This window comes from Sebastes umbrosus, chromosome 6 (genome assembly GCF_015220745.1).
Source record: "Sebastes umbrosus isolate fSebUmb1 chromosome 6, fSebUmb1.pri, whole genome shotgun sequence".
In the NCBI taxonomy this organism is placed as follows: Eukaryota; Metazoa; Chordata; class Actinopteri; order Perciformes; family Sebastidae; genus Sebastes; species Sebastes umbrosus.
Window position 1 is genome coordinate 14,382,719 of NC_051274.1, and position 13,301 is coordinate 14,396,019.

The 13,301-nt window shown below is 40.0% G+C and overlaps 1 pseudogene; it reads left to right on the plus strand.

Moving 5' to 3' along the window:
• The window catches only part of LOC119489720, a 67,346-nt pseudogene extending 59,046 nt beyond the window's left edge, over nt 1-8,300 (plus strand).
• The last annotated feature ends 5,001 nt before the right edge of the window (nt 8,301-13,301 follow it).

Genomic DNA, 13,301 nt, shown 5'->3' on the forward strand with positions numbered 1-13,301 from the left:
AAGGCCTGTTTTTTCATGGTTGATTATCCATAAAGAAAAACAGGATCAAGGACATAGTGAAGAAATGCTCACTGAATTTCAATCCCTTACTTCCTACCTCCCCAGCTGACTGTGGGAATCCTGCAAGCAGCTGATCTCCTCTCCATGGACAGCGGCGGCACCTCCGACCCCTACGTCAAGGTCTTCGTCCTCCCTGACAAGAGAGAAGAAGTACGACACGAAGGTTCACAAGAAAACAACTCAATCCTGTCTTCAACGAGACCTTTACCTTTAAGGTGAGCCGAAACACCTCGTGGTCACCCGTTCCTTATTACTTATTAAAACAAGCTGTTTGATCTGTAGACAAGTCCCGTTAAAGGTGAAAATCCTATCTTTCTCTATTTCTCTGAGCTGCTTAGAATCTGATTTCTTTTTCTCAAATACCTCCTGGCAAGCAGGGATTAAAAAAAAAAGCAGCAGACAAACTGAAGGTGTCCGACAAGGAGAATGTGTTAGAGAATCAAATTAAAGGAGAGGGCCACCTCTGTGCACCTTGCCTGCTGACACAGCTCGATAAAAAAAAAAACAATTCCAACACGTTTTCCTTGTCAAAGTCAGAATGGTTCTGCTGAAGCTGCAGTGTTATTAAGTCAGGCCATTTTGAGCTCCGGGGCCAAAGTCGCAAACGCATTGCTGTTTAGTTCTGATCTGACTTGTGCTGTAAGTAAACTGGGATTACTTTCTGTCTTCCAGATTCCGTTCCAAGAGATGGGAGGGAAGATTCTGAACATGTTCCGTCTACGATTTCGATCGCTTCTCTAAACATGATGTCATCGGAGAGATTAAAATACCCATGAACACTCTTGACTTGGGCAAAGCCTATTGAGGAGTGGAGAGACCTGGACAGCGCAGATCAAGAGGAGGTAAGAGTCATGCAGTGTTGTATTACTTTTACCACGCTGCTATTGAAAATACGCTTAATAGATGTATATTATACGTCTATTTGTCTGTAGACGTTTACTTTAAAGGTTATTCCCGTTTGAAAAGTTTAGTAGACATCTAGTGTTAGTGTAGGCGTTGTTTCAACCTGTGAATCTGTGACAAAAAATAAACAGTTATACTGTAAACACGGGGGTGTACAGTGCTTATATTAAATATTTACAGGTTCTTATGCTTTTCTGAAATATGGTCTAAAAAGCGGGCTATATATAGCCAGTAAATCCTGTGGTCTGTATCAGAGCTAAAGCAGAGAGGCAATGTTGAAAACACGTCCATTGCTCAGTGGGTCCTTTAAGTGGAATGTTATAGAGATGCACATTTTACTAGATTTTTGAGACCAATATCAATATCAACAATATTGATCCCTTAAAGAGGCTATAATTTATATTTTTACAATGTAAAAAGGGGACACTCACAGTCATTAACTTAAAGAGAATTATCACCAGAACGGAGCTTTATAGTGAATTTTAGCTCATCGTTTAGCTGTCCGGCCCGCAACTTTGCTGTTATGGTTCACTCTTACAGCTCTCAAGACGCCAAATGAATGATAAATGAAGATGTGTAAATAGTAAAAGACTAATAACAGCCGATATTATATACTGAAATACGTTTTGTCAGACTCTCAGCAAAAACACCTTATAGAGCAAACCTCCCCTCAGCTTACTGCTGATGACATAATACAGAAATAACCAGGGGGCACAAGGCAACTTGGTCTGTTTACCAATGAGATCCAGAGGGCCGAAGGACACACTTTTTTGTGTTTCTAACCTGCTTCCTCTGTAGCCTGTAATGTGGTGTTTTTTTCACCATTACGCTGCACCAGAATATGAAAAAAACGGTTTTAATCAATGAAACCTCCCCAGAGGCCACCTTAAGATAAAATAATCGCTCTTCAGTTGCTTGCGGTCTCAGATATTTCATTAACTTTGAAAAAGGAGATGTATTTAAGAATACCAGAATAGCGGGAATTATTTGTATTGACGGTGTATATTTTTTTCCAAAGGGACCGTTTGTGTATTTGTGTATTTGTGTATTTGTGTATTTGTGTAGTGTGCGTCAGAGAAAAGACATATATTCTGCATCAGACCTCCTTTAACTTTCTCTCCCCGTCCCTCCTCCTCCTCTTCACAGCCGGGAGAAGCTGGGGTGACATTTGCATCTCTCTGCGTTACGTCCCCACTGCTGGCAAACTTACCATCTGTATTCTCGAGTGCCAAGAACCTGAAGAAAATGGACGTGGGTGGACTGTCAGGTATAAACACGGAGCTGAGCATCAAGATATTGCATTTCATTATCTCACTTGATGCTATTTCGGTGTTCACAATTTGACAGAAATCCATCAGCTTAATGTGACATTTGGATGCTTGCAGTGGGACTGCAGCAGTGTACACAGCAACGTGGCCTGTGAGCACACAGCCATTAGGTCGGCCCCTGCTCTGCTCACGTGCTGACGCTGCAGTGCTTACCATGCACCAGCGCTCACTCCCCCCTGGCTTCAGCATTGGCCCCATCTGTTGGTGCATTACAGCACTGCAACCCAAACATGCATGTGGATTTTATTAATCAGCTTTATCACTATTTTTTCCACCTTCTTTCTGTTTTCAGATCCCTACGTGAAAATCACCCTGCTGCAGAACGGAAAGAGGCTGAAGAAGAAGAAGACGACGGTGAAGAAGAACACTTTGAATCCGTACTACAACGAGTCCTTCAGCTTTGAGATTCCTCTTGAGCAAATGCAGGTAAGGACACAGACTTGCGTGTTCAAATCATTTAGGATATATCAAGGGTGGAAAGACTTACCATGCAATCCTACAGGAATAAAAGTGCTGCTCTGAAGGAAGTGCTGGTGTTGAAAAAGCCCCGTATACAAGTACAAATAGTTTATTACTGTAAAAAAGGCAAATGTGTAGATCAATACCAATGTTCCCTGGCAAGCAATCCATCATCAGGCAGAGGAAAAAAGCAATTATATTGACACAAATAATGCCCTTACACTGCTGTCTTGTTCCCAATTTGCATTTTTATTTCATGTGAACATGACTGACAACGATTATTAGACCACAGATGGTCTCTTTTAGATAAAAGCTGAGGATGGGAACACAGCTGTTTATGTGAACAGTTTCTGTTGAATTGTCACCTCATCATCCTCTAATTGGTAAAGTACATGTGAGAATTCATAAGCAATGAAATGCTCAGTTGAATACGCTCTTGAGTTTTGCTGCTACGGCCTTATTTGGTCTGGTGTGACCAGTATGGTGGCTAATGTTGGCAATCTTTAGATAGATATTGCTGTGGGACTGACATTAGACATTGAGACAGTTGGCTGACTTCATGACTCTTCTCTACTTGTCAACACATTTGACTCTTTAGAGGAATAGTTTGACGTTTCGCTTTCTTGCTGAGAGTTAGATCTGAAGATCTGAGCCACTCTCATGTCTGTCCGGTAAATATAAGGCTATAGCCAGCAGCTAGCATAAAGTCTTGAAGTCAATTGGACAGCTCTAAGTACAGGTGTGAACGCAATAAAGACGCATGGAGGCCGCATTGGTATCCGATCGCTCAGACCACATTCAGAGGTGGTCTGGGCCTCATTCTTTTAGCAGTGTGTACGCGAATGTGTGCTGGGCCACATTAAGGACCGCCTACTCAACTGACGTCCCGCTTGGATCCACAGGATCTCTGCGCTCCTCAGGTGAACAGACAGGTAGACGTGAGCGCTCATCTGCCTTGCGGCATGGAAACAGCCTCTGTGCTCTACTGTATTCTGTCGGTACAACTGTATTTTATTAAAGTATATCTTATCTATAGGCTACATATCGGAAGCTCTGTACCCCGCTGTTGCCTGGCAAATGCCTCCGTGCCGGTGGCGGTACAATAACCCTATATTTTGATGTTATAAAAATGTTAATAATATGTACCCGAATTCACGAATATGTAGGATATTGCTACTGACATTCCTGTAATATTACGTAACAACGTATGCTGTATTAGCCGTGTGTTTACTACGTGTTTATTTGCATATAGAGCAGGAAAGTGAGATACGATCACAAGATGTCACTCAAGACGCATGTGGGGACGCATTTTAATGCCAGGTGTGAACAGATGTACTTAGAGCTCTCCACTTGTAATCCGATCACTGAGGACGCATGTTAAAACCAGGTCTGAACAGGGCTTTGTGTTTTTTATTCACATTAAACAAATATATAATCTTGATCTTCTCATCTAACTCTCGAAGAAAAAAAGAAGAAAGAAAATAAGCATATTTCATCAAACTATTTCTGTAACATTATATCCAGTAACATATCACTTGTGGTCACTGTTCATGGCCGTGCATACAGTACATACAAACTGTGCGATCAGGAGGTAGAGCAGGTCGGAGATCGGCGGTTCGATCCCAGCCTCCTCCAGTCCAGCATGTCGAAGTGTCCTGGGGCAAGATACTGAACCCCAACTTGCTCCGAAAGACTGTGTCGTCGGGGTGTGAATGAGTATTTAGATTAGATCCTGATGGGCAGGTTAGCACCTTGCATGGCAGCCTCTGCCATCAGTGTAATAATGTGTGTGTGAATGGGTGAATGCTGACATGTACTGTAAAGCACTTTGAGTGGTCGGAAAACTAGAAAGGCGACATATAAATGCAAGTCCGTTTACCATTTAACGCTGTCATTTCTTTGGATAATGCAGGAGAAGGCAATGCTTATTGATTTTCCTACACTGTTGATCTGAAAGACAAACCAGCATCAAACATGCGATAAACATATTTCATAAAAAATAGGAAGTAAGTGCGCTTTACAATAAGAAACGCCAACAAAAATCTGATCTTTAATTTTTATGAAGACAGAAGCAAGCAGGACACTGAACATGTTTGGATTCCACATAAATGGTAGCAAGTCCCATTCCCCACCTCCCAACCAGAGAAACCCTGTGGTGACACCGCCAAACACTGGGCATTATGCACCATCATCAACTGTACAATACTTTAAAAGCTCCCCTCCACTCATATCCGTGTAATCATCGCGGCATTTTCTGAACCTTGTTGTAATGCTCTCTCTCCCAGAAAATCCTCGCTGTGATCACAGTGCTGGATTATGACAAGATTGGCAAGAACGATGCCATTGGGAAGATCTTGGTGGGAAGCAAGTCCGCGGGGGCCGGGCTGAAACACTGGTCCGACATGCTGGCCAACCCCCGCCGCCCCATCGCCCAGTGGCATCCACTGCAGCCAGAGGAGGAGGTGGATGCCGCCCTCGCGGCTCTGAACGCCAAGAAGTAAACCTGCCACCCCCCCCTCCTGAACACATCGTCCCCACCTCCACCTTATTACCTACCCATGCATTTCCATCATGCCTCCAGGTCCCACATATCAGTGTATATTCCAGAAGAACACCCCAACTGTACATCTGCTCCCTCCAACCCCACCCCCACCCCACCCCTCCTCCTCTTGCGCCACCTTTCAAAAGATCCATTCAACATGATGGGAAATATAGTTTAAAAAAAAGCGCATCATGTTATATGAAATCATGTCATTGAAAAGAAGACAAGTTACAGGATGGACAGATACTCCGTTGATTTCCTTTAGATCTATTTTTGTATTGGGGTTGTGGTTCCATTAATAAGAATACAGAGTAGAAGAGTGCTATATGGGAATCTGGTGATAGAGGGGATAAAACACTCACTCATATTGTACTTCTTCTCACCCCTTCCCTTTAGTGACACAGTTTTGCTTAGAGTAGTGCTTAATAATAAAATGCTTTATACTGCCATATATGATAGAGAAATAACACAAGCAGGTCCATTCCTTAGGTGTATCGTGCACCATGTTCCACACCTGCCAGTTATCATTCTAGATGATTCTGTTAGTTTGAAGTACATTCCTAGAGTTGGGTAGCAAAGTAGGGATAGGCACATATCCAGTTACCCACAAACACACTGCCTTTTTTGATTAGTTAACCTTCTTCTGCCCATCGTCTCAGGAAAACTGAGAGGGAACTGAAACTCCATGCCTTTTTTTCTAAACGGGTTCTTATTATTCAAATACTCCACTCGATGAGAATGATTCAAAAGCTTGAGCGCTTGTTTTTTTCCGGTGACGTAAGGCTCGCGACCGGTGTTAGTTTATCCATGAGATGGTACGTTAGGGAACAGGGAGTGGTGGATTTTCAGTATAAAAAAACAAAAAAAAAGAAGAAGAAGAAGGCGAGGATATATCAGCGTGGGTACAACAGAGACTGATTCCAACCACCAATGACATGATATTTACAAGGTGTCGATTACTGCCTGCAGTCTACCACCTCCCCTCCCAACGCCTCTGATTCTGTATCCCACTTGTTGTGCTACTGCCATTAGTCATGGACTTGACACAAGGGTTTTACTTCAAAGGAATCCCTATAACCGTCTTACAGTCATAAAGGAGACAAGCCTTCAAAGTAACAAAATAAGCAATTTTCAACTACCAGGGACGCCTTCCAGTTAGCGGTGTTGTTCTCTTCATTTTCTTTATTTTTTCTTTTTATTTATCCAGTTTATTTTATTTAACTTCAAACACTTTTATTCCTCAAGCACTTTAAAATCCAAATGTTACGTTCAAGTACCCTCAGAAACCAGAGCTTTAATTATTTATGTTCTAAATAACTGCTGGTTTTAAGAAGACAAATAGAGCAAGGGAGTGCGTTATGTAAGCAGTTTTTTGTTGTTGTTTGCTTTGTTTCGGCTCAGCTTTTCGTATATGTGTTTTTAATTGTTTGAATATTACGTTTCTCACTTGATTGCAAGGATATGGTCTGGAAGAAGGCACTGATCTGTGTGTATTTTATACACAGCTTACTAAACTGTTGAATTTAATTGCACTACTGGGTATTATTCTGTTCTGTGGTAATTTGACACTGTTTTCCTTGATCCATGTAATTTTTTTTTTTTAATTATAAAATGTTGTGAGATTGAATTTTTCTGTGGCACATGTGGCATGCCAGACAGGTCTCCTCATATAAATGAAAAGAAAAGAGACACATTACGATCTAATCCTACCTGGCTCCTTCACACTTGTGTTTGTAAATTAATATTCCGTTGAAGAGGAGTTTTGAGGACGAACTTTGTCTTATGACAAAATCCAAACCGTTCATCAGCCCTGAATAAATTGGCAGATGCGTAATTAAATTCCCGATATGCGATGGGTGCATGGGCCCAGGTATACCTGATTGGAGGTCTAGTTATTTGTTAAAATCAGTGCCGTCTGTGAGCACCAACAGCAAAAACTACCCGTTGACTGTGTGCAAGAAAATGCAAAGTCAACGTAAATCAAACGTTAACAGTACCACAAAGTTTTGGGGAATTTAATGAATGTCGTCTCTTGTATCTTTCTCTGTTGGAAATTGTAACTCTTTATTTTTTTATACCAACATAGATTTCAGTTTTTCATCTCACTTTTTTCCTCTGTTGACGAAGCAGCACTAAAGAAAAGGCAACGTGGAAGCAATCAAGCAACCCATTTGGTGTGTAGTTTTGCCTATATACATAGTTCATACACGTTGATACTGCATGTTTATACAAAATACTGTACATAGGAGCATGTTTTAGAGACAAAGCAAAAATATCTCGTGTACGTAAAATGGGTGTCATTTGTCATTTTAATAACACAAACGAAGGGGAAAAAAAAAAAATGCACTGTATATTTTCTAAATGAAACAAAATGTGTATTTATTTTCCATGAGGGTCATTGGAGAGAATGTCATACAAATATTAGAGTACTATTACTAATAAGAACCTTTCCACGCCTGAAATTCGTAAGCAAGTGTGTCGTCCAGTACTGTGTGTGAGTTCATGTAGGATGAAAATGTAGCCGCATGCTTGCTATATAATTCCTTGTGATCCAAGTTTTTATTTGACACCATTTATCTTCCGTACATTTTGTTTCAGCTCTAATCTGAAGGCCAATGTTTGACTTATTTCTGGATTTTATTGCTATTGCTTTTTTTTAAAAAAACAAAATGTTTTAAATTTTTTAATGTTGGGATGGGAGTCGGGGTCTCCAAGTCTATAAGATGACTGTTTTCTAATAATTGGCACGGTGTTATTTTGAAATAACTCATGAGAGGAAGATTGAATAATTCTGCAAACTGTAGGTGGATTGTAGGAGTTGTTATTTGTGCCAGTAGTGAAGTCTGTTGGATCATATCTTTGTATGAAACGCATTTCCAGGGGCCAAAAGATGAATAATCCCATTCCAGTGAACACAAAATGACTTGGAATCCCTTCTTCTCTCTTTCTTTACTTGGAAGTCTTTATTTTTCACTTCTACAGTATTTAAATGACCTGAAACCCTTCAAGGCTGTGTCTCTTTTACTGTGTTTATTATACAATACGTGTATGTGTATACAAGATAAATGAATAAGATAAAACTAAAGCCATAAAACTCAAGCACTAACTCTTTAGAGCTCAGCTGAGTAGCTAGAGTTTATAACTATATTATGAAGAAAAAAAAATCTCTGACGTGTTCTTCATTTTCCTTGGCCAGTGTATCTCTTTTACATTCCGTTGTTTGTTCATCAAGAGGGCAAAATCCACTTTTTCTGTATATGTGAGCTTTGAGAACAGTTGTGAGTTTAGTAGAGTGAGTGTGTCTTTTTCTACTTTCAGAGCTGTTGATGTCCTTGTTTCATAGAGATAGCTGATTTTACAGTATTGTGATTAGTAATGTATATGCCTTGTTTTGATAGTATAAATAATAGATATAACATCACAATAGGTTCTCAATAATACTGCTAAAGTTATATATATATATATATATATATATATATATATATAATATATATGAGAGTGTGTTCTTTTCTTGGGTTGAGTGCAATTTATGAACCAAACTGGGTCACTATTCAAGTTTCTCTTCTTCCGGTTTAGCAGCAGAATGTACTCGTGACCACATGTACAATCAATAACACACTGCTGGTGATCTTCGTTTAGCATTTTGCTCAACAAACAAAACAATATTAAAGCAAAAAGAGAGAAACTTAAAACAGTGGGACCCAAGTTTTAGGCCTGAATCCCTCCCATAGAACTATGCATAGAGTTATGATTTTCACAACACATGGCAGATAATATATGAAAATATAGAAAAACGTATTATGTCATGCACATGATATGACATTAAAGGAGTGGTTCTGAATTTTGGGAAAATACTCCCATTTGCTTTCTTGCAGTGAGACGAGAAGATCGATACCACTCTCATATCTGTGCGCTAAATATGAAGCTGTAGCCAGGAGACATTAGCTTAGCTTAGCATAAAGACTTGAAACAGGGGGAAACAGCTAGCCGGGCTCCGTCTGTCTGTTAAATAAGGGATAATGTACAGCGAGCCGGTCATTGTTGTGAATTAAACCCCTCCAGGGATTCAGGCCCTGAAGGGGTTTAATTCATAACAATGACCCGCTAGCTGTACATTATCATGCTTATTACACGGCTACTTAAGAAATCAATAATTTGACACAAAAATGGTACACTTCCGAGATGCGTCCATAGCAGCGGTCTGCTTTAAAGAAATGACAGACGGAAGAACGCCAGGATTGACCAATCAGAATCAAGTATTCAATAGAGCCGTGTAATAAGCTAAGCTAACCGTCTCCTCCACCTTCCCAGCTTCATACTTAAAGGACAGATAAGAGTGGTATCGATCTTCTTTTGTAACTCTTGTCAACAAGGTGAATATGTTTCCCCCAAAATGTTGAACTGTCCCTTTAAGTTTACCTCAGTCGCTGAATTTTCTCTGAAGTAAACGTTAACCTGCCGTCTATCTCTCTATCCTGGCAACAATCTTCAATGTGTTGTGCAACCGCCGCACATTGTCTAATGCAATATTATACTTATTCGCTGTCCCATTATTGTTACTGACTGTGACCAAATGAAGCACTGAGAACAATTCAAATACAAGATTTCAGTGTGTTTCACAAAATACTGCCAGTACCTGATCACAGTTGCCTGCATTCGTCAACACTGTTTGAATCTACCAAGCCAAAATGACAATTCACGCAGAGGCAAACGGAACACATCAGACGATGAGGCAAATGTGATTACAGGTCGAATTTATAGCACATTTAAGAGATTTATTTCCTTTTACTGCTCGGGTCACCACAGTCACATGACATTAAGTTCTATGGGGCACTGGAGCTGTGTGTGCTTGTGTGTGTGGGATAAACGGATGTAAGTGTAGGCCCTTTAGCAGACATGCTGCAAAAACGCAGCACTAGAATATATAAATACGATATATACAGTACAGGTCTGCATGCACGGGACACATTACTCATTCTTAAATGTACATCTTTGTGACCGTAATACTCAAACAATCTTAGTTCTATTTTAAATACGGGGGTTGTTCTTTTTTTTGTTGTTGAGAGCTGTGTAGATGTACGATACCTTATGCACATCTGCATCTGAAACTGCGACAGTTTTAGAGCACCGCTCACCGTGTTTGTTTTTTTAACAAACGCTGTGATTTAAAAAGGGAAGACATCCAAAGTTCAGTAGGTCATTTTACCACCCTGTCAAAATGTGTCGAGAAGCCTCTCAGCGGGTAATGACACCACTTTGAAACATGTTGTCTTGTCTCCTCTATTACTCGCTGTATTTCTTCTTTGTATTCTTGTGCATATGTGCAATCACTCCTTCTGTCTTTTATTTGTTATCGTGATGTATACTTCTAATGTAGAATGTAGGACTGTATTTGAATCAATGCCAGGATCACATTTGCTTTCTGTTTACGTCTTTGTCCTGTTTACGTGTAACCAGCTATGTACCACCAGTATCATTATGCTGAATAGGAAGCAGGCTCGTCGATTTTCCTCCACTGAATCTGCTTGTGCTGAGCGTAAAGAATGCCGGCCTTCATGTTTACAACATGGATATACCGTATTACTGCCAAACATGCAGGACCGTACCAAACTCCCCCTCTTGAGCGCTTAGTCCTCCACCTCTCACCCCTGATGCAACTGTATTCTCAAGACTCTTTTCTTTTTTGCCACCTCTTTCTCTTCTTCATCATCTTTTAAAGCGTCGGGGGACAGTCAGGTTGTGTCCTCTAGCTGTGTTTCTTCGTGTCTAGTGTCGTGGTGCGCGTGTTCATGTCAGTACTTGTGCCTACTGTGGATCGCATGCTTTAGCCCTTGACTGGACACAAACGTTGCTCACAAACTCCTCTTGACCCTTATGTGGACAAACGTTGGGGATCCTTCTATAAGTTATCAAGGGAACCAAATAACTTATTACAAATTTATCATATGTGTTACCAGTTCTGTAAAAAAACAAATAGGAAATAAAGGCCTTTTAATTACCATGACTCGTTTGTGTTTAATATGCAAAGTGCTCAGCTCAGCCGGCTCCTAATACTCCCTCTGCCTCTTGGTGCATATTATATTGATGTCACACTGAGAAACATCTCCATTCCTTTACAGTTTATTAAGCAAAGTGATTTGTGTATATTAAGCTATCATCAACACATTACAAACATTTTCAAAACAATATACCGCAGAGTTTACAGCATGTGTAGAAATAGCTGTGTTTTATCCGTAGTTTTGAGTGAATTACTAGATGTGTTACACTGGTGTTACAGCACGCTGCCCGGGTTGGACTCCGAAACCATCACATTGTTAAAGGAATACATCAAAGACTGGGGACTTTGGTCAACTCGTCCATTAAAGTGAAGAGAAGACGAATAACAAAATCATTTATGTCTCCGGCACATCAAGGGATTTTAATGCAAGCCGGTAGTTTCATACATTAAAGGAGCAGTATGTAGGATTTAGTGGCATCTAGTGGTGTGGTTGCAGATTGCAACCAACTGAATACCCCTCCACTCACCCCTTCCTTTCCAAGTGAGTCAGAGAACTACGGTGGCCTTCAGGTAATGTAAAAATGCGAAAGCCTCTCTCTAGAGCCTGGGTTTGGTTTGTCCGTTCTGGGCTACTGTAGAAACATGGTGGAGCAACATGGCAGACTCAGTGAAGAGGACCCGCTCCCTATGTAGATATGAAGGGCTCATTCTAAGCTAATAAAAACACAACGATTAGTTTCAGGTGATTATACACTAATGAAAACATAGTTATGAATACTATATTCTATTTCTGCTAATAGATCCCCTGAAATCCTACACACTGGTTCTTTAAATATGATACATTAATAACACACTGTTTTGAACCTGGGATGACTTTATCTGCCTTACCTCCGTTTGGAATAAAGTGAAGGTGATTGTGTTCCATGAAGAACCACTACAGGGCTGCAGCCTCTTTCATGGGTTTATTTCTATTTTTCATGTTAAGTAGCTAGTTGAGCTAATTAACATGTCAACATTTTCAAACATTTTGTGGAACCTAAATATTGAAGAACATTTTAATTAGGGCTGTCAAAGTTAACACGATAATGACACGTTAACCAACAATCGTTTTAATGCCACTAATTTCTTTAACGAATTAACACAATTGATCTTTTCGAGATTGTAGCGGGCTCAATTTTATAGCTTCATATGAAACTAGAAAACCTAAGGAATCCATTGGTACCATACTAGCTTGTCGTGAAGGAGGTTAAATAACGCTCCAAACTTATGCTAAATTTTGGCGAAGAAAAACTGTCGTGGTCATTTTTAATGGGGTCCCTTGACCTCTGATCTCAAGATATGTGAATGAAAATGGGTTCTATGGGTACCCACGAGTCTCCCCTTTACAGACATGCCCACTTTATAATAATCACATGCAGTTTGGGGCAAGTCATAGTCAAGTCAGCACACTGACACACTGACAGCTGTTGTTGCCTGTTGGGCTGCAGTTTGCCATGTTATGATTTGAACATATTTCTTTATGCTAAATGCAGTACCTGTGAGGGTTTCTGGACAATATTTGTCATTGTTTTGTGTTGTTAATTGATTTCAATGACAATAATAAATAAATATATACATTTGCATAAAGCAAGCATATTTGCCCACTCCCATATTGATAAGAGTATTAAATTGATCGCGTTTAATCATGGACGATCAAACAATTAATCGCAACTAAATATTTGAATCGGTTGACAGCCCTATTTTTAATATAATGCAACGCGATGCAATAGCACCAGTAAATATGGCCTCCATGACCAGAATAAAAAAGTTGGGATTTTTGGCCGTAATATTGGATTGCATTAGACGTAGCCAGATGTACCTGGTGGTGTACTTAATAATAACAATTACTATAATAATAATCATAATAATAATAATAATAATAATTACTTGAGCTTAATTTATCGTGACAATATGAACACACAACACAGTTGAGTTAAAATGTATGTAATCTACACCACATGTAATGAAACAG